The following is a 22,601-nucleotide window of genomic DNA, read 5'->3' as shown; positions in this document are numbered from 1 at the left end:
CAATAATGGCCAGAATGGTGGAACTTTTCTATATACTGATTATAAAACATTAACTTTAAAGGGGCTAATATTTCTAAATGTCATTCATGTTGCCTATATTCTGAAAGTGCCTATATAAGATGTAATTCTGAGAATGATATGATTACACCAAAAAGTCAATTTTACCCATGTTCATTTTCCAAACAGAAATTAATTAAAGATGGTCCTTGAACCACGAATGGTGATGCACAGATACCAGCACCCAGGACACAGAGGCAGATAGATCTCTGTAGGTTCAAGGTTCGTCAATGTAGGGAATTCCAAGCCAAAGCTAAACAGAATGACATACTAAGTTGTTTGTCTCAGAGGATTGGTATCTATCATATACAAAACAAAAAACAAAATCCAAACCAAGCCAAAAACCTAAATACCAAGGAAACAAACAACCCAACTGAACACTGAGGCATGGAACTAAAGAAAGAGTTCTCAGAAGAGGAAATACAAATGCCTGAGAAAAAATTTTTTTTTTGGATTTTCTGTTTTTTATTATTAATTTATTCTTGTTACATCTCAATGTTTATCCCATCCCTTGTATCCTCTCATTCCTCCCTTCCTCCCAATTTCCCCTTCCTCCCCTCCCCTATGACTGTTCCTGAGGGGGATTGCCTCCCCCTGTATATGCTCATAGGGTATCAAGTCTCTTCTTGGTAACCTGCTGTCCTTCCTCTGAGTGCCACCAGGTCTCCCCCTCCAGGGGACATGGTCAAATGTGAGGCACCAGAGTACGTGCGAAAGTCATATCACACTCTCCACTCAACTGTGGAGAATGTTCTTTCTACTTGTAGGTTCTGAGAAAATTTTTTAGTGTTCTACATCCTAGCCATCAAGAAAATGTAAATTTTAAAGTACCTTGATATTTCATCTTACAGCAGTCAGAGTGGTAAGAGACAAAGCATAAATGACAAAAAAAAATGTTGGTGTGAATATGAGAAAAAAGAAACATTTATTTACTATTTATAGGAACAAAAATTAGTGCAGCAACTCTGGAAATCAATGTGGAGGTTTTTCCAAACAACTGAAAATAACCCCACCATATCATACAAAAGTACCACTCAAAGTACTCTGTCTCACACTGCAGATACCTACTCATCCATGCTCATTGCTGCCATATTGGCAATTGATAGGTAATAGAAATAACCTGAATGTTGAAGAACAGGTAATGAAAACGTGGTTCATATAAACAATGGAATGTATTTCAGCTGTGAAGGAAAAGGATATTATGAAATTCTCAGATATGTGTGTTTAAATTGGAACACTTATAGAATACAAGGAAATGTTGAGTGGATGTGGAGGGATTCAAGCCCAGAATGCATCATTTATTAACTTCTGCCAAGATGAAACTTTCCATCTTTTGTGCTGATCATGGCTGAGCTGTTGCACATATACATTCACAGAGGCTTTAACGGTGTGCACAAAACATGCACAACATCAGGTCAATGAAAGCCCCACACTCATGCATTTATAGACAGCACTAAATAGATTCAGTAGGTATCAAGAGGCAGGGAGAGAAAGAGAGAGAGAGAGAGAGAGAGAGAGAGAGAGAGAGAGAGAGAGAGAGAGAGAGAGAGAGAGAGCACAACAGGCAGAGAAGGAGAAAGGGTGGAGGCAGACAACATGAAATTTAGATTGAAATGCAGAAGATGCAATAGAAGACATGTAATTAGGGACAACATAGGGGTTGGATTTGATCAAAACATGTTATATGCACACATAGTCTACTTTAAATACAATAACTAATTTAAAAATAGATGTTCCTTGATTTATCGTTGGTTTATATCTTATAAATTTCAAGTATTAGATCTTGAAAGTCAGTAATAATGCTTCATATTAGAATTGAGCAAATAGTGATGTGATATAGCTCGATGAACAAAGAAACATGCCACCAAACTTGGTGGCCCATGTTTAATCCCCAGAACTCAATGACTCAGCAGAAGGAAAGAATCAATGCTCTGACTTACACACACACACACACACACACACACACACACACACACACACACGGAAACACACACACACTACGAAAATACATAAAATTCAAATAATAAATAATTAAATTATCCAAGCGGATCAGAAACTTCTCAGAGGAAGTACAAATGGAGGTCTTGAGAGATAATTCATTTTGGTATCAGAATGCGTACCTATAATTTATGACGTTCTGTATCCATCACCAGATTAAATCAGGGGAAGTGAACACACCTGTGATCCCAGCACTCAAGGGAGGAATGGAGAGGATAAGAAGTTGAAGGTCATTCCCAGAAACATTTTGATGCTGAAGCCATTTGGAGAAACATGGTATCCTTTTTGACAAAGGAATAAGAGGAAGAAGAGAATGGAGGAAAATAAGTATATGAAACATATTCAGTTTCTTTAGCCACAAGGGAAATGCAAATCAAAACCGTATGGATTCAGAATGGTTATCATCACACAAACAAAAAATAACCACATTTGTCATGGAAGGCACATGAAAAGAATGCCACTGTTGGTGGGAATCAAACTAGTGCAGCCACTTGGGAGAAAATAACATTCCTCAGTAAAGCTACAACCAGAATTGCCATAAAATCCCACTAAACTGTGCCTTGGTATATACCTGAAGGAACAGATAAGCATACATGCAGTGCAGCACCATTCACTGTAGCAAAAATGTGACATCATCATAAACAACCATCAACAGATGAGTTAGTAACAAGCACATGTATAAGATACAGCAAAACAGAAACAGGAAACCCTGTAATCTAAAGCAAAATTTGAGGCAGAAATTAGTGCATATTTTCTCTCAAATGTAGAAACTTCTTAAACAAACACTTATAAATATTTACAGCATATATCCACACCCATGCCTCAGGAAATATTGTGGAAGATGGAGCCAAAAAAAAAAAAAAATGTTAGAGCCAAAATATAGGCAGAAAGACTGTGAACTGCTACGTCCAGCCATAACAAGGCCAGTACAGTCCTGATATCACAGAGCTGGGGCTGCCTGTTGTGGTTCTGCACCCGAGGAGGTCCTAACTACTGGCTATTGATTCTAGGGGAGAGGCAACCATTGTTTCTAATTGCTTTCCCACTAATGAGCCCACTAGATTCCAGTGGATAGCTTCAAATGCACAGTTACATAGAATAGTTTGAAGGCTCTTATGGCACATAAAACCATGAGCACATCAAATTTCTGTGCTTTGTCTTTGTTAAGTACCTAGCCATAACTCAGGGTCATGTGACAAAATTAATGGCTGAGGACCTCTCTGTGAAGAAAGATCTGGAGCTAAGCCCCAAATCTAGCCAAGAAGGAAGCATTTCTTTGAAAACCATAGGGAAATTATTTGAGAAATAGGAACCTAAACATGCAATATGAGCAACAAATTGTCATTTAAATTCACTTTACAAATTACTGGCTGAGAGAGATGTGTGTTTGGGGGCTTTCTGTGTACGTGTGTGTGTGTGTGAGAGAGAGAGAGAGAGAGGGAGAGAAAGAGATGTGTAGGCATGTGATATGTGGTGTCATTCATCTGCATGTGTGTTTGCTGTGTAGGGTCATGTGAACATGTGTGTTGTGTTGTTTGTGAGCTTTGTGAGGGCATGTATGTTTGTGTTCTTAAACCTGTAAAGAAATATCCCATTAAGACAACATTTTCGTGTGTGTGTGTGTGTGTGCGCGCCCGCGCGTGCAAGTGTGCACACACAAGCACGTGCATGAAGTTCCTTAAAGGCCCCAGATTGATGGCAGGCATTACCTTTCATTGCTCTTGGATCGTAGTCATTAAGGCAAATTCTCTCAATCCAAACCAGAGATGACAAGTATAGCTAACGCCTTGCTTTAGGGATTTAGTCTTCACCTTCCAGATGCTAGAATTACAGAAAGTCAGCCACCAGAGCTACAGGTAACAAAGCACAGAATGCTAAAGATAAGTTAAGAAAATTGAGAAAGAAGGCACATGTTATACAAATGATGCTCAGGCTAGGGCTCTTGAGCATCTGTCTTTGCCATCTCTTTAGCCCACTTCTCCTCCTCCTCCTCCTCCTCCTCTTCTTCTTCTACTACTACTACTACTACTGGTTGTTGTTGTTGCTGTGGCTTTTAAAAGATTTATTTGACAAGTTTCTCTTAGTACAATACCCCCTAAAAGGAAATCACAATTCAATGAAAGACTTAAAGCAAGTCCTCAGAATTTCATACATGCACTAAGACCAAATCTTACAGTAATGATATTGCATCCCAAAGTTTCTCCATTAACTTTTTAAAAAGCGTTAAACTCACATGCCTTATAGGTTATCAAATGAAATTAGAATTAGCAAACATGCCAAATGTTTCACTTTTAATTGTAGACACAGCTCCTATTTTGAGTTTTGTTTTTTGAAAAAGCATGTCTTTTCGACATACATCAACAGTGTTTAATATATGTATAAGACCAACATTTAACATAACTCAACTGCTTTAACCTAAATATGCTTACTGCTTACATAGGTCCTCACTCAACTTTTCCCTATTATCCTAGGTGACTGCTATGTTCAACACTGAACCTTAGTCCTTTGAACGATGCCAATGTTCGCTCAAGAAAAGTAGGCATAAATCATAAGGCTGGATTGCAAAAACTGATAAATTGAAGGATTATTTTTTCTTTAAAAATTGACCAAGAGTCAGTGATCAAAATCAATTACATTCCCCATCCACCACTCATACTGAACATGCTAGACATCCCTCCCATTCCATTCATGCCCATAGATGCATGGCTGCTGCTACTGTAGCAGCTGCTGTTCATTGCTCCTTGACTACCTATGCAATATATGAAAACCACTGGAGTTTCCCTACAAAACTTGGTCATATCCACTCATGCCACTGTGGCCACTGTAGCCTCCTCCATAACCACCACTCAGCTGCTGGCTGGCAAGGCCACCATACCTAGACTGATTTGACAAGCCCATGCCTCCCATCCGTTGGCTACGAAACACCACGCTTGCTCCTGCTATAGAATTCAAGGAGAGTTCTAGATATCTGTGCTGTATATTTGCTTTGTCTATAGCTGCAGCAGCATCTTCATGGCATGCAAATTCGACATCTGCTTCACCGGCTACTTTGTCATCAGGCCCAATCTCAACATGTACTCTCAAAGGTTGAGTGGTGAAAAAAAAAAAAAAATATATATATATATATATATATATATTTTTTTTTTTCGATAGTCTTCCAAGACTATCGAAACCAAATCCACATCCATCCTTATAGCCATTATGATATCATAGCCTCCACCATAGGCACCATGCCTCATCCTCTCATGCCAGCTCCTCTGCATGGCCGTAAGTTTTCATGATGGATCCTGATGAGTTCTAACTTCAGCTAGACTGCTCTTAAATATTTCAATACATCTGTGCCCTATTCTTTCCTTGGGTTTCTTTAGATCCTTTTCAGCTATTTCCTGTGAAGCAAACTGCACGAAGGCCTCTCCCGTACTCCTCCCCTGGAAGTCCACTGACACGATTTCCAACCGTGAGAAAAACTGAACAACTTCTTCCTTGCTACATCCAAAAGGGCGTCCTCTAAGTCATAAGAAGCCATCATTGACCGTCTCAGGACTACCTGAACCAGTATGCTTCAACACCCAATCCATTTCAACGTTGTTTGACTTGAATACTTCAACATACCTGTGCCCCATAGTTTCTTTGTCTTTTTTCAAGGCCGATTTGATTTAATCTTCTGATTCAAGTTCAACAAAAGCCTCGCCACCCGGTCTGCCTTCTTTGATGTAGATGAACAAATATCTTGAGCCCATTTTGAATTTTGCAGTCAGAAAAGAAACACTGCACTTCATCCGCGGAGCAGGACCAGAGCAAGCCCTGGACCTTCACCGTGAAACCCTCTCCACCTTCTATGCCCAGCATCATCGTCTCTTTGTGGGTCCTGGCGTCAAAATAGACTCCACACAAAGCCTCAGCGTGGTTGAGGAGAAATACCCACTTCTATTCTAAAGAGCACAGTTTTCCTTCTTAATAAACTGTATTTCTGTCATTATACTTGTATCCTTGGACCTACTGAGTGTTTTATGACACGAAGAAACTGAAATTCACAATGGATGCCCTCCGGTCTTCAATCCATATTTATAGCAGTTTGCAGAGAATCCCATGCCTGTGAACATTGAATTGTATGCTTCCACCAAGATTGATTGTTGCAATTCCAAATTAGCACACGCGAGGGCAGCAAAACCCTTTGTTTAGAAGTCTGACGCCCTGCAAATTCTTGGGACCCAAATTTCCAGTATCTCTGTGCATAGCTTCATTGTTCAGATTTTTTTTTTTTTCACTACCAGGCGTCATGAACCCACTTCTGACTTCCCACTGAAGGTAAAGAAATGAGGATGACTTCTAATGCTGAAAGACTGGGTGGATGAATCCTCCCAACTCTTCTGTTTGGATTCTTCTGAACTCTAGGTCCTTTCCTGCCTTTTAGGCTTGGAAAAGAAACTTTGAAGAATGGTCACCATCTGATGAGATAAATTAGGGATTTTATTTACTGAGAGTTCTAAGACGAAAATCCTGGGAGAGTATATACTCTTTGGGGGAAACAAAAAGCCAGCCTAACATGATGGAAAGGACAGGAGGAGAGAGCAAGGGTGACATGAAGAGGAAGGACTGGGGAATCTGTGTTCCTATGCCCAGGAATACACCTAGTTCCCCTAATCCAAAGAACACACAGTTTAATATTCAAGTTCCAAGAAGCATGACTGATACTTGACATGATCTGCATAAATGTTTTTCCTCTATACATGTCTCTAATAAATCTTAGTTTAGAAATAGAACAAACAAGAAATTAACAGTAGTAACTAATGTAGAATGCCAATTTAAAAACAAAAACAAACAAAAAATGGGAGGTGAGTAGTTTAAGAGTTCTTGCAAAGGATTAAAGTTCAGTTCCCAGCACCAACTGGTTGCTGCTCAGATTACCTTTAACTTCAGCTCCAAGGGAGTCTGACACACTCATCTTCTGTGGATACTGTACATTATATGCACACACACACACACACACACACACACACACAGATACACATATACAGACACGCACAAAAACACACACACAATGTATCTTTAAAATTACCAAAAAAAAAAAAACGTTTTTAAAAGATTATAAAATGGAGCCAGTCAGGTCCCCACTAGGGGGCTTTCACACATGTAATGAATAACTCCCAAACCTCTATAAACAGAATGCTATAGCCTGATGCCACAAGTTGAAGCCCTGCATCCTGGGACTCTAGACCTTATTTGCATGGCAGAGATTGTACAACTATCTCACTGCCTCATGGTTATTTTCTATAATGGTATACTGGCCAATATGAACAGTATTCTCCGAATCACATGCATACATGACAAGAAGCAGCACTCTAGCCATACAAGTACTTTGCTCAAATGGAGATCCCACTCACTCCTATAGTTATATTCACCATCACTTTGGTACTGGCAGTACACATGGATGGTGCAAAGGATGGGCTCTGAGCATACTCACTGCCAGAGTCAGTGGGCACATGTCCCCACATTCATTGTCAGAACATCTACTTTTTTTTAGGTCGAGATGGTTTACTTGTGGGTTTTTGTTTAAAAGAAAGTCTATTTACTGAGGCTTTTTTCTCCTACGACAAGCTTGCTGACTAGCTCCCTCCAGCCATTCATGTCATACTATCATTTAAAGTGACTCAACCCACTAAATGCATCCTGCTCAGTCAATTCTCTCTATAGATTGATTGATAGATAGATAGATCAATAGACAGATAGATAGATAGATAGATAGATAGATAGATAGAGGAACTGAGCTGAATTTTCTTTTTTTCTGTATGTATATATATATATATATATAAAACAGAGACTGTGACAGCATGCACAGGGTCTGCACAAGGTCAAACCAGATGGGGTTCAGTGCAGAGAGGGGGAAAGTGAACATGGCCTTCCACCTTAACCAAGATAACCACAAAATTATCTGAAATAGACACCTGCTTGCAAAGGAAAACTTAGGTTTCTGAGTAATTACTTGACCACATATAGTAAACTGAAAACTCCTGTCCCGTAATTCTTTACTGTTAGGGAAATGGAACCAAGGAAGGAGTCCTAGCTGTCTGTATAAGCTAGGATCAGTTTTGTCTAAGAACACAAGAGTCTGATTGGGTACCCTGTGAACTCAGAAATGTGCCTATAATGAGTAGGTGAGGTAGCCACTACATTGTCTCAGGGGACATCACAGAAAAAGCAATGAGTTGGACATGTGGTATCATAATGAAGGAATTCTGTGAGCTAAGTATTGTCGAGGGCAGAAACTACTTTTTTAGGCAGCAATCAAGGCGGAAACCATAACTGGACAAAGTGCTAAGAATAAATTTACCTTTGGTTCTTAGCCCTAGTGGAACAGCTTCCTCGCCACCACCACCATCACCCACTCCTTGGCACAGGGAACATGCAGAAGAGGAGGTAGAAAGAATGCAAGAGCTAAAGGATAGGAGGGGTGATGAGAAACGCTGTCTCTGGACATTATGTGGCTGATATACACATCCACGCAGAGGCAGATACTTGCTGACCTGTACAAAAGCTGTACATATCAAGCCAATCAAACGTCCAGTACAGACTGGGGAGTGACTATGAGCCTCACTTCTGACTGAGGAGCTATTGGCAGTTGGTAGCTGCTAGAGGAGGAAAATCCATTCTTCCTCTGGTGTACTGGCCTCTGATGGGCTGTCAGTGTTCCAGTACATGTCCCACACACATGCGGATAACGGCACACTGATTGTACTTAGTTGTTGTTTTTTTTTTTTTTAAGATTTATTTTATTATTTATTTATTCATATTCTGTCTGCATGTGTGCCTTTCCACCAGGAGAGGGCACCAGAGTTCATTGTTAATGGTCGTTGAGACACCATGTGGTTGCTGGGAATTGAACTCAGGACCTTATCTCCTCAGTCCCAGTGGGTTAGTTTTTTAAAACAATAAAAAGAAAACCTGAAATTGGGAAGTGGGTGTGTTGGGAGTATATACAGAAGTGGTGGGGAGTGGAGGACGGATATGATCATATTCTTTTGTATGAAAGTTCTCTATAAATAAATAACTACCAGTGTTCTTATTTATGGAAAGAAATGAGTCGTTCAGACACTCTGAGAGATGATGTCCAATCTACCTGTAGAGTTTCAGCGCTTGCAGAATAGGGAACCACAAGTGAAGAACAATGAATGGGTGGAGGAAGGGGACACCAGTGAGTCTTCTGTCACAATCAGCTGTGATAATGGTGAGCAGAGTGGAGGTGTAACCTCATGGAAATCGCCAGGTGGGAGGTGTCACAACGAAAATTATTAAGCTAAGCTCAAGAAGAAAACTAATGCTTCCTACCTGGGAAATCCCACTAGAGAGCTGGATTCTTGACTACTCCTGTAGCTTCCTTCCAATCCCTTTCAGTAGGTCAGGCATAGGCACAAAAAGGCACGTTGTCAGTGTGTATGTATGAGTTTATAAAACTGGCCTTCAGATGGGCCTCATAGTTATCTAGCTTCTTATAAATCCCCCGAGCAGCTTCCCAGAGAATGGCATTGCCTAGTGAGCTGGGGTTTGCTACATCAATGAACAATCAAGACGTCCCACACAGACATGCCCATAGGTCAATATGATCTGGGATGGTCCTCAATTTCAATCCCCTACTCAGAGGACTCTAGGGCTGTGTGCCAAGTTGACCATTAAAATTAATTAGAACACTCTGTATCCTGCCTCAATGGGGAAGTTATTCTTAAAACAGATTTGTGTCTCTCACTTTGTCTCCAAGACTATATAAAAGGGGACCCCAAGAAATGAGAAGTTTCCCCAAAAATATCATATTGGGAGAAGAGTAAAAGCCCTAAAGACTGGGACAAACCATAAGGGAAATGTTTCTCCAAGAAAGATTTTCAGCTTGTAAACACCAACTTGCAAGAGGGTAGAGCCAAACATTGGTGGGTCAGTGATGGCCAGGTAGAATCACACCTTGACGGAAACTGCTTAGATGTACAGAGCTCTAGGCCTAGACTTAAACCTCAACCTCACAGTCTGTGGCTCTAAGTCCACTGCCAATCCTAATCCTCATGAAGGAAAGGCAGTAGGATGTTCAGTACAAGATGAGCCTGGACTACATAGTAAGACCCTGTTGTACAATAAAACATAGGACTGAGGAAATAGATAACTCCACAATTAGAGACCATGCTGTATAAGCACTAGGGTCAGACCCCAGATCTCCAACACACATGTAAATGTCATATAAATATGGCAGTTCAACTGTGATACCGGTCCATACTCAGGAGCCTGAGACAGGAGAGTCCCAGAGCAAGCCAGCTGCTTAAGTTAGATGAGCCTATGAAATCTGGGTTAGAGAAAGACATTGACTTGCTGTATAAAGTAAAGAGTGATTGTGGAAGACACTAAATGTCAGTCTCTGGCCTCTGGTGCACATCTCCATACACACAAAGCAGTCAAATGCAAGTAAACCCAAAGGACACACACACATAAAGTAAAAGTAAAAAGAGAGATGGGGTTATAGCTCAGTGGTAAAGGCATTTGTATAGTATTCCCCAGCCCTGAGTGTACACTTCTGGCACACACACACCACCACCACACACACCACACAACACACAACAACACGCTCCAAGAAGAGATTAAAATGATAATTATCTATAGCTACAACTGGGAGGAGTGTAACCAGAGTTTTTAGGATTAAAGTCTAGGCACCAGCAGCTGCAACAAGGTAGGATTAGCTGCTCATCACCAACATGTCAATTAAAGAAATGAGTTACAAAGAAAGACAAAAGAGGACGTTTATTCAATGTGGGCCACATTGGTTAAAGATCCTTATAACAAGATCCAGTGACCGACATCCATCCTCAGAGGCTTTAGCTTTAAACAAACATATATTTGGGTAAGGTGAAAGAAATATCTATATTAAAGAGTCCTGCGCAGATTTAGTCCCCCTCATCTTGTTGCGTCAGTCCTCATTTGTTAGGTGTCCAATGAAGTATTTTTTGTCATCATTCCTTAGTGGAATGATGCTTAGTGAGATAATGAGCACGTGCATGCAGTTGCCCTTGGAGGGCTACAGGTACTGGATTCCTCTTGGAGGCTACAGGGTACTGGATTCCTTGGAGGCTACAGGGTACTGATTCTTGGAGGCTACAGGTTGGATGCCTTGGAGGCTACAGGGTACTGGATTCCTGAAGCTGCACTTACTTTTGGTTGAGAGATGCCTAGAGGGGTATTAGGAACAAACTCAGATCCGCTGAAAGATCAGTAAGACCCCTTACCATTGAACTGTCTCTTTCCAGGACTCAGTAAGATTTCTACATTTCTGCTTCAAAGTGCAATCTTATCTGTGGGCTAGACAGGGTGAAGAGGTAGAAACTATGATGTGTGTGAGGACAAGAGTGTGAATCCAATGCCCATGTAAATGCCAGATAGTCATGGTAGCCCATCTGAAGTACCAGAACACAGGAGAAAAGACTGGGGAATCCTGGAAATCCAAAGGTTGGTACACTGACTTCCTCCCTCAATGCCCTCAGCTTTGTAGGAGAATAAGTTAGTTTGCTTGGACAGACCTTCAGAGATTAACATGCTAACCTTTCACAGGTAAACAAGTAAAAAGACAGATCCAAAATGAAGGTACACATGCCAAGTTTTCATGTTGTGTTTAGTCACCTTGGGAGTAACTATGTAAAAAGGGCAGGCTAAGTGCCTGTTCCAAGGGGAGTGATAACAGAAGGAGGTTGGGTAGTAGGCGTCAAACCACAGACAGATGAAGTACCAGAACTCTTCTTTATATATTTTTAATTTTATTATTTACTAGTATGTGCTTTTGTGTGTATGATATGTGATGTGTGTGACTATGAATACGTCATATATGATGGGACAGACATCATACGACAACTTTGTGGAGCCAGTTCTTCCCTTTCAGGTTACATGAATTTTGGGGCATCGGATTTAGTCAGAGATCCACAGGAAGTGTGTTTGCCTGCTAAGCTATCTTGCTGGCCAAGTTCAAGTATTCTGAGCCTTGCTGTGTTAAATGTAGACCTTCTGGTTTTAGGATTGTAGGATTGTAGGATTGTAGTATATATTTTAGGAAGAAGTAGAAAACAGGAATAGGAAGTGTGAACAAGAATTCTTGGAAAACCTATTTGCAATGATTGATTAAGCTGTGTCTGCAAAGGTTGATTGATTGACCTTCCTGGATGTGGAGAGGTTAGAATGTTGCAGATTTTGAAAGGGAAAAATTTTAATTAGCATTAAAGCAACCAGAACAGCAGAGCTCTCAGCTTTCTAACTCATAAGTGCAGGTCGGCAGGTATGCTAGCCCAGGCCCCAGATGATAAGTCACAAAGAATGCGGAGCTAAGAGACAAAGGCTGTTGAGTGTTCCAGGGACTGGCTGGCAATAAAAGATAGGGAGGGTACACAAGGACAAATTCCTGAGAGAAAACAGGGTACCGGGCATGGTCGAGTGAGTAATGAGCCAAGACCCCCCTCATCCGATCTTATGGTGTTTGCTTAATCCCCCCTTGAGGCCCAGGTTTGAGTTTAACCAGATGTGTCGTTAGCTCAGATAAACATCTACCCTCGAGTTCTGAGAAGAACAGGAACCAAGGAATGTTCCGTGTGATTAAGTCTGACCTTACCCCAGATCTGCCTACGCAATTTGCTGATGTTCAAATGTTTGAAACAACCAATTGTGTGTGGCCGCGCCAAAACTTCCCGCTCACCCCGACCTTTGACCATAAAAACCCCAAACCCCTGGGCTTCTGGGTCGACCCCTCTGTCTCCTGCGTGAGATACGTGTCGTCCCAGAGCTCCGCCAATAAACTACCTCGTGCGTTTACAGCAAGATGGTCGTTTGTGTGTCTTTGGGTGCGCGCCATCCCGAGGCTTGAGTGAGGGTCTCCCTTCGGGGGTCTTTCAATTAAGCAGAGCTTAATTACAATTTATCTTGGGCTAGATTGGCTCTCTAAATAGTCATCTCTTGTCACTATTTGTGTGGGGACCAACCTGATACAATTAACAGATAAAAGCCTTTTGTAAACCGGATGTGGTGGTGAATGCCTTTAATCCCAGCACGTGGGAGGCAGAGGCAGGTGGATTCTGGTCTAGAAAGTGAGTCACAGACAGCAAAAGCTAACACACGAGAGAGCCTGTCTCAAAAAAATCACATGCCCGCCGCGCGCGTGCGCGCGCGCGCGCTCACACACACCACACACACACACACACACACACACACAGCCTTTGTATCCCCAGCATGAGAGTGGACACACAAGTCCAGCACTAGCTGGGGACCTATTGATATTGACAACTACTAAGACCTTGGGTCAGTTTCTTTTTCTTTTTTTCCTGCTGGGCTGAACACTATACAAAGCAGGTCCTATTCTTGAGAGTAGTCAGTTAACATGGACGGACTCTTTTTTTTTTTTCAGGAGGGCCTCAAAGTGGTGAATAGGTGTGGGAGGACTGATATGGGAATGGGTTGGGAATTAATATAATCAAAATTACATCATATGAAAGTCTCAAGAAACTAATATATATATATATATATATATATATATATATATATAATATATATACAACACACACACATATATATTTGTTTTTGTACAAGAGAAAAATATTTAAAAAATTTGGAAGTAATCTGTTGTATATATGTGTAATAATATAAATGTATGTGTACAAAATTACATAATTAAAAATAATTTTTAAAAAAATTTTTGGAGGCCTGGCCTGGGTCCTGTTGCTCTGCCAGTGGCCTCGAGCGGGCCTGAGGCATGCCTGGCCACTCCGTGCTTTAGACCACTCAAATGGAGCCACTGCACGGCCTGGCGAGGAAGAATATGGTTCCCGACATCCAGGAGTTACTGTGCCTTAGCTACTGCAGGCAGTGATTTCGGCCACCCACAGCTGCCAAAGCCCCAGAGGGAAGTGATGGCGAGGACAGGGTACTCCAAGACTTGGTGGAGGACGCTGCAGCCCAAGGTGAACCTGTGGACTAAAGACTCGGCCCCCATTGAATGGACAGCCACCTCCAGAACCTGCTGCTCCAGCAGAGGTGGTGAAGGCAGCGGCTACTCCTAAACAGCAAAAGGACAGCAAGGTTGGTTGAGAGGTCTAGTTAAATAAGTCTAGCAACAGGCTTCAGTTTCTGTGAGTCAGAGCAGGCCTGGGCCCCCAGTCTTCAGAGGTGGGTTCCTCAGTCATTGGAAGCGCTGCAAAAGGAGGGGGTTGCCAACAGAGACAGCCATGTCCTGACCAGAGGAAGATAAGGTAATTTAAAGCTGGCTTCTTGCTGCTAATATAATTAGAAAGATATACTGCTGGTCTGGAAATCTGCCTTATAATGAACTCATAACCCGGTCACAGTAGCCCATGTTTGCCCAGGCTTTCCAGCCTAATGATTACTTAATCCCCTTTTGGATTTTAAATGCTTGTAAAAAGAACCTTCGAGCTCACCAGGGGTCGCCATCCTGTCTGAGTGGTGATCCCAATATGCTATTGATTATCTAGCCCACGGCCCCCCTTAGGAATTCCCCTAAAAGCCTTTTAAAAAGAGCCTACAAGCTCACCAGGGAGTCACCATCATTTCTGAATGGTCACCCCAACATATTGGATCCTGCAAAATAAATACTCTTCATGTTTGCATACTATTTGAGTCTGGGGTCTTTTCTTCAGCCCAAACATCTGATGCATTGGCTGATAATGTGCTGAAGTCCCTTTCTCAAATAGTGGAGTATTTTTAAAGGGAACTTTTCACCTTCCCTGCCGAGTATGAGTCGAGTATCTGCTGGTATTTTGGTCTGTATGTATCTGTTTCCTGCCTGGATGTTTCCTTTAGTCTGAGTCTGTTGAGTACACTGTTCCTATTTAGTCTGTCTGGTCTGTCTCTGGTTTTAGCCTGGCTGTTTGGTTTGGACCCCCAGAATTAAGCGGATGCGCATATTAATTCCCCCAGTCTGAGATGTCCCAAAATGTTCATCATATGTCTCTGGAAGAACAAGACAGTGGGTCCTGTTCTTATCGTGTTTCCTGGGAGAACGAAAGAAGTTCTCATGTGGTTTTCTGGGAGAACAAAGTTCTCATCTGCTTTTATTTGACCAGTTGTCATGTTTCTTGCTCCAAGCAGCAGAACTAGCTCTCTGGTGGACCAAGCTTTTGGGCCTTTTCTTTTGCTTTCCCAGGAACGTTCTTCTGTGCCTGTCTGAGTGTGATATTTGTTGGTCTGTTGTTTAGTTTCCTGGAATAATCTCTTGATTTACGAATGTGCCAAACTTTTGCTTTAACCTGCATTTTCCCTGTGCCCCTCCCCCGATGGCTGCGTAGCGCCCTAAGACTGGAAACTGGAGTCAATGTCTGTTCGTGATCCTTGCTGCAAGACTGCCTCAAGCACATCTCCCGGGAAGGGGGCAAGTAGCTGTGTTTCCCTGGGACCACAGCTCCCGCTGGGGCTAAATAAGGAGAGGGGGGATAGAATTGTAAATCCAGCTGTGGGCCTGAGTAAAACCTGTGACATTTAAAGAGACATACACTGTTAAAATTGGGTTTTATCTCTCTAAAATTTACGGTTATTGTGCCATATCTTCACTCTCATTTATGTCATTTACAGTCAGTGCAGATTACTAGCAACATTAAGGAAACTTCTGTAAATTATAAGTTAGATATGTAGTAACACTGTCAAATTCTCTTATAAAAAATAACCTTTTTTAATAAACTGAGTCATACAGTTTGCCATATGGGGTTCAGGAATGTTTCCAGCCCCTATATTTAGAGATCTTGATACTGAAAGGGCTACAATGTAAGGGTTGTCATTTCATTATGGACAGTTAAAGATATTTGAGACGTGTAAAGTGTCAGTTGCCTCATGAATGATTGTTAAGTGTAGGTTGCCTCATGAATGATTGTAGTCTTAAAATATCCTTGACGTGCTTATGGTCGTGATTGATTGCCAGAATGTGCTTTATTTGGCTTCCTATGTTTGTTTCAAAAGTAAACAAAGGTAAATAACTAAATTATTACATATTGTTAAAATAACTGGGAGATACAAGTTGATGGTCAGCTGTCAGTCAAGAAAATAAACAATTTTAGAGAAATGACACCCTATTCCCAATGTGGGATGGATAGTTTTTGGTTGCTCAAATATTTATATATTGATACAAAATTAAAGTTATACTTTGATTACAGCATGCTATGTATCAATTATTAATGTCTGTCTTGGCTCTGGGAAGGTTAAGAATAAGGTCTGTGATGGTGGATGTGAAGTTGCCTCAGTTCACTTTATCTCTTGGTTTGCCCTGGAGCTGATGGTTTAGGCAATTGATCAGGATAGAGAGAAGGAAGGGAGAAGGCGTCCCAGGATTCCTTCTCTAGAGACTGGCTGTATTGCAGCTAAGGAGGAAAACTTAAACTGATCACTATTTTCCTACAGCGAGGGCTGTAAAAGTAGCTTGAAGCAAAAAACTGCAGCAAGGGTCATAAAAGGAGGCTCTGTGGTCTGTACATAGGCCTCTGTAGAGCTCTCCAATAAGCTAATGTATCCCTGCTTATCGGAGATGGCTGATGGAGAGCCCTGAGTCTGTCAGCTCATTTCTGAATCTACAGGGACATAAGAAATAAGAAAAAGATAGAAAGTAAGCCACTCGCACAAACATATACAAGAAAAAAGATGGATGAAGTTAAGCATCTTAATTTCAATGCTCTTTGCTGTTGAACACCGTGCTTATTATACTTCTGAGAGGGGAGAAATTACCTCATAGTCAACGAATGAATGAATGAGTGAATAAATAAATAAATAAATAAATAAATAAATACTTGATCGCAAAAACAGATGAGTTCTGAAGTACAGGAGGTTGCATGTTTTAAAACTAAGCATTCCTTATCTATGTTCATAGTGAGTTCAGACTGACAAAGGTTGACAAGGCCTGAAGGTTAATAGGGTCTAAAAGTTACAAGAATATACATCCTTTCAATTAGGACTGACCTGGCTACACATTTTCTAGCTATCTCTTAGTTTATAGTGAGTTCAAGAAAATAATTGTATCTGTCTTTCATCCTAAAAAAAAAAATGAAGTAAATTTAAAATGAAAACATAAAATGTCATAAGGTGACACGGTATAAGGAATTATAACAGAACACTTTATATACTTGGACATTGAGTTTTTACTTAATTTAGACATTTCTAGGTATCCTCATTGTATCTCGGGTTCATGGGAAGTTTAAGCCGGTTTTCCTATATTTATGGTCCATACCAGGATTTGTGGTGCCTTCTGGAATGAAGGTTTATCTGAGGCCACAAATCTGCTTCAACGCTGTCCCCTAGTGAGGCATCTGGAGGTCCACAAAGGTATTTATTTCAGCCAAAAACTTTCTAAAGTTGTTAAACAATTTAACTTTTAAAATTATTTTAATCAATTCAGGAATTCCATAATCAGGGATTAATTCCTCTGAACAGTAGTACATCTTCAATAAGATCCTGAAAGAAGTTTGTTCAATCAGAGTTCATCAATACCGAGAAAGTAAAAAGATTCATACCAATGCCAGATTTTAGAGACATACAGCTGTGCACAATTGGTAGGGTTGTCAGAGGATAGAAGCAATTCTGGGGGTACATCAAGGGACAGGCCTAATGTGCTCCTTTAATAGAGTGGCTCTTGGCAATCAATTCTTTTTTTGGTTTTTCGAGACAGGGTCTCTCTGTGTAGCCTTGACTGTCCTGGACTCACTTTGTAGACCAGGCTGGCCTCGAACTCACAGCGATCTGCCTGCCTCTGCCTCCCAAGTGCTGGGATTAAAAGCGTGCGCCACCACTGCCCAGTGGCAATCAATTCTTTTTAAGGTGTTGTACTTGTATAATTCTTTAAAATGCTATGTGCACTTCTAGTCCCTTTAAAAGCTAATATCACAAACTGTTTAGAATAAAAACAATACAGACTGATGGTCAACTAAACTTATGGTTTTCTTAGGTACTAGTTCAGTTAATCATGGGTGTTTTCTTAATTAATCAGTCATTCTGTTTTATGTTTGCAAGATATAACTGCATAATTTAGAACAGATAGCTAAAGACAGTCAAGGACTAAGCTCAGATATACTAACCCTCAAGATTTTCAGAGATCTGCTTAATATGGCATTAAATGTATTTAAACTAATTATGACAGAGACCCCTCCACACACACACATCCTAGTAGTAACTCCCTAAGGTCTCTGAGATTTGGCACAATGACAGATGATGTCAAGGCTGAATTGTGATGTTCTAACCACTGGGCGAGACTGCCACAATGCTTCACCTACTGTTAGGTCCAACCTGTACTATGGACAAAACTGGACATCTGGAGAGTTACTGTCTCACATTGCTGAAAACACGGTGAGATCAGTCTCTCACATGTTCTACTTCCACAGAAAACAGCCTCTTGTCTTTTGTGCCAGATGGCCACACTGCCTCTGCCCATGGTGCCATGAAGGACACAGGAAGATCATGGGATGACTGTCTAGGTACTGGGATATGACTAGTCATCTCTGTCACTTTAATTAACACATAAATTGGTCAAGGTTACAGTTTATCCTTCTCAGGTCTCTGATCACAGTGATGGCTAAACTAATGATAGCTAATAGCTAGAGGAAAATTAGATCCACTGTTAGTTCATTAGTCAATTCATTAACTAGATAAAACTACTAGATTCTAGGTCTCTTCTCTTATTTAACAGACAAACAGGGTTGCCTAGCTAACAGGCTTCAAGTTAAAAGGTAAACAGATTTCAGTTTAACCTTTTATTAAATCCTTCACTGGGATGACTGCTCCCAGTAATCAGCTGCCTCTGTCTCCTGGTAAATAATTGAATAAAATTTGTAAGGTCTGAGGATACAAAAGTTTAAGTTATGAGAATCTAAAATATTTGAGGGTCTAAGAAAATGTTTAAGGGTTGATAAATACAGTTCTAAAAAGTATTTCAGGGTGTAAGAAAGTGTTGAAAGGCTGGTAAATGGAAGTTATAAAGGTTGGAGTGTCTTTTAAAAAAGGTTTAAGGTACATAAATACAAGTTGCGAAACTATAAAAAAGAGATTTAAATGAGATCAATAGAGTTCCGATAGGCTGGTAGAGCATTCACTGCTTGTTAATCAGTCACAAGCTCAAGATTTTAATTTCCCTTTGGTTGTCTTCTGAATGTAGACTTAAGGGAGCTTCTCGTTATACCTGTTCTATCTGTATAACAAGCCTTCTGGACTGAGAAAAGAATTCTCATGCTTTTAACAGGTCTCAAAGGCATGAGCCCACCCCGGCTGTCTTTTAGATACAATTTTAACTACTATCCCTAGTCTATATTTGTCTCAGCAGATTTTCACCTGGCTAATAGACTCCATGCAGGATTGCAAACTGCTGAGATCTGGACCTGCTGGAAACTGGTGTAAACCAGTCCTGCAGATATGACTGCTCTTTCTTCAACTGGATCAGCTAAACAGATGTTTTTGATAAGTGCCCCATTACCTAGCCTTTGACTAGCTTTTCAGCCTACTTAGGCACTGATAACAGTGCGCCCAGTATCAGCAAGAAGTTACAGGAGAGAGTAACTTCTGTAACTTGTCCCCACTTAATAGCCTGAAATGCTACAGCAACTCTCTGGCTTGAGAGACAAATGGCTATCTATTGTTTCTCCCGGTCATGCATTGTGCCCCTTACATGATTTTATGTTCATCCAAGACCTTACTGATGCTGTCAAACTTATGATTTTAAGACACTAAGAACCCCCCTGTATACTGGACAGAAATCATAAAAATCAAAGATTTGATTTAGGTTCGTGGGATGGGGGAAATGAGAGGTCTGGTTAAATAAGTCTATCAACAGCTTCCGTTTCAGTGAGTTCAGATCAGGCCTGGGCCTCCAGTCTTCAGAGATAGCTTCCTCAGTCATTAAAGTACTGCAAAAAGTGGGCCTCCCAGCGCTGAGTAGGTAGAAATTCTGTGGAAATTCTGTAAGTCCATTGTTTCAAATGATATGGGAGCAAGGTCTGCTGGTAGGATTTGAGGCTTTCTCCTGAGTCTGGAATCTGCCTCATAGTGGTACTTTATCAAATAGTGGGTTCTGTTCTCCTTCCCTCCCCTTTCCCCTTTCTTTTCCCTGCTGAGCTCTATACTGTATATCCAGCACCATAGAATCTCAGGGCTTTGAGGCCGAGTGTCAGGGAAAGTAGTTCCCATCAAGACTACCCACTCAGAGGAAGGACAGCAAGTAGCCAAGAAGAGACTTGATACCCTATGAGAATATATAGGGGGAGGTAATCCCCCTCAGGAACAGTCATAGGGGAGGGGAATAATGGGAAAATGGGGGGGGGGAGGAATGGGAGGATACAAGGGATGGGATAAATATTGAGATGTAACAAGAATAAATTAATAATTAAAAAAAAAAAAGATAAAAAAAAAAAAAAAAAAAAAGACTATCCAGGCTAGGTTTGCCATCCTCCCAGGCCCTCTGAGAGAAGAGCCCCATTTGGGGTGGGAAGATGAGGCTATCATCTCAACCCAGGCTGAGGAAGAGTAGGAATGTGTATATATGTGTGTGTGTATGTATGTATGTATGTGTGTGTGTATGTGTGTATGTATGTATTTTATTTGTATTCTTTGTGACATGTTAGGAGTTGACACCGTAGTATAGTTTATATCTTCGCCTTCTGAAAACACTTGAATTTAGGACCCATCCATCTGTGACAAGTATATCAGGAGTGCCCCGAGGACACCAGAGCAAGCTGGTTCCTCATGACCATCTTCCCATGCCATCCAAGACCTGACACAGCCTGCCTGATGGAACCAACTTCATCCTCCTGCCTGTGCAGGGTTGGTCATCTGCCCGGGCCCAGAAAGGAGCAGATTGTGTTTTGTCCTCTGAGACTCAGAGAAAATTTGCCATGCAATAGAAGGCTGCCTGGCCCTGCTCCAGCCTGGACTCCAGGGTCAGACAGAGGTACTAAGCCACATATCAAGTTGTTAAATGTTTCTATTCTGGAGTTTTCTTTCTCACTCCTTTTGGATGACATTTACAAAAGAAAGCAAGCTGCCTGGAAGGTCTGGAAGTGAGGGAAAGGGCCTGAACACAAGGCTAGTGGTGGGGAGTTCTAGAGGCTGGGATTATCTGCCCCCGCCTGCCCCTGGATGGAACCCCAGAGTATTTCTCTTGTTAAAGGGCCCCTGGATCTCCCCAGCTTCCACCTTCTCCTCCAGCCATGGTGATGGCAGAGGCAGAAGAGAACTCACAGGCCAGTTCTCACAGGAAAGGGAAACTCATCATGGGCTTTGCAGAGAAGGTTCCACTTTATTGCTCGTACATTGTCTTTACCATGTGATAGGATATCACATTCAACAGGACAAAAAAAAATGTAAAATACTTGAATGAGCTTGTATCATAACATTAGGATTATTGGGAGTGTCTGCCTCCCAGGCTGAAGTGACTCATTCATTATTCTGGTCCTGTTCTAGTCCTTTGTAATTGTGGTAATTATTATGTTTTTCTTTTTAATACCAAAATATGTATAAAAACAAAAACTGGAAAAGACAAAAGAAAATATTTTGGGGTGTGTAAACGAACCCCCCATTTCCCACTAATCAAAAGGCTAAGAATGCTATAAAAATAGCACTTGACACCTATACCTGAGATTGTCCATCTTTGCGGCTACCAAATGCATTTAAAACATATGTGTCTTCATTTATAACTTTCTCTCTTCTGTTACTATAAAAACTTCATTTAATTGTTACTGTGTTGTTTAACTGAATTGGAGGAAATATAAATCTATGTTTCCAGGCTATGGTCACTTATATTTGGCTTCAGAATAAACTATCTCTTCCTTCTTCTTAGGTGAGAGTTGTGGTTTCGCATCAACAAAAGACTTCAAATACACACACACACACACACACACACACACACATTCATGTACACACACACGTACACATTATGGAGACAGAAATGCTTACTATTCTGATCTCATTGAATGACTACAACCTATATGAATACCTGACAGGCAGATGTGGAAATAAGAAGACAACTTGCAGCTTCCTGCTTCCTTTCTTGGTCTGGCAGCTTGAGGCAAAGGCCTGGAAGGGATTTTCCTTCTGCCTGTAGGAACTCCTTTCCAATCAGCCATCAAGGCCAGATCTCTCTGTACAATATTGTAGACCTATCAGCTTCCTTCCATTTCTATTTAAACTGATCAAATCTAAATTAAGGGGGAAAAATGCTTGTTCCTTATGCAAGAGTCACAAATTTACATTTTAACCGGTCTTTCCAATGTTTCATTTAGTGTACCCAGCTCCCTTAAAGTAAGCAGACTTCCTCTTATAGGTAAATAGGAGTGTTTACTGTAAGCCTCCCTACTTGTTTTCAGCCCACAACAGCTCCATTTCTTCTTGATATATCAGCAATAAGACACTTCAGACATTGTGGAAGATCTCTGGCTGCAAGGAATATTCATCCCTTTCACCCAAAACCAGATATACTTTTTATATTGAACTCCTATTTTCTCCTGCTCTCTTTCTTCAATGCTCTGAAGCCCCTTGTTGCTTCTGCTGGCTTACTCTCCACCAGA

General features: G+C 41.1%; 1 pseudogene; it reads right to left on the bottom strand.

Annotated features, from left to right (window-relative positions):
* Positions 1 to 4,685: 4,685 nt before the first annotated feature.
* LOC127197957 (heterogeneous nuclear ribonucleoprotein H-like) lies at positions 4,686 to 5,907 on the bottom strand (annotated as a pseudogene).
* Between the last annotated feature and the right edge of the window lie 16,694 nt (positions 5,908 to 22,601).

This window comes from Acomys russatus, chromosome 14 (assembly GCF_903995435.1).
Source record: "Acomys russatus chromosome 14, mAcoRus1.1, whole genome shotgun sequence".
In the NCBI taxonomy this organism is placed as follows: domain Eukaryota; kingdom Metazoa; phylum Chordata; class Mammalia; order Rodentia; family Muridae; genus Acomys; species Acomys russatus.
The sequence above is the reverse complement of the archived record's forward strand: the minus strand, read 5'-3'. Positions and strand labels throughout refer to the sequence as shown.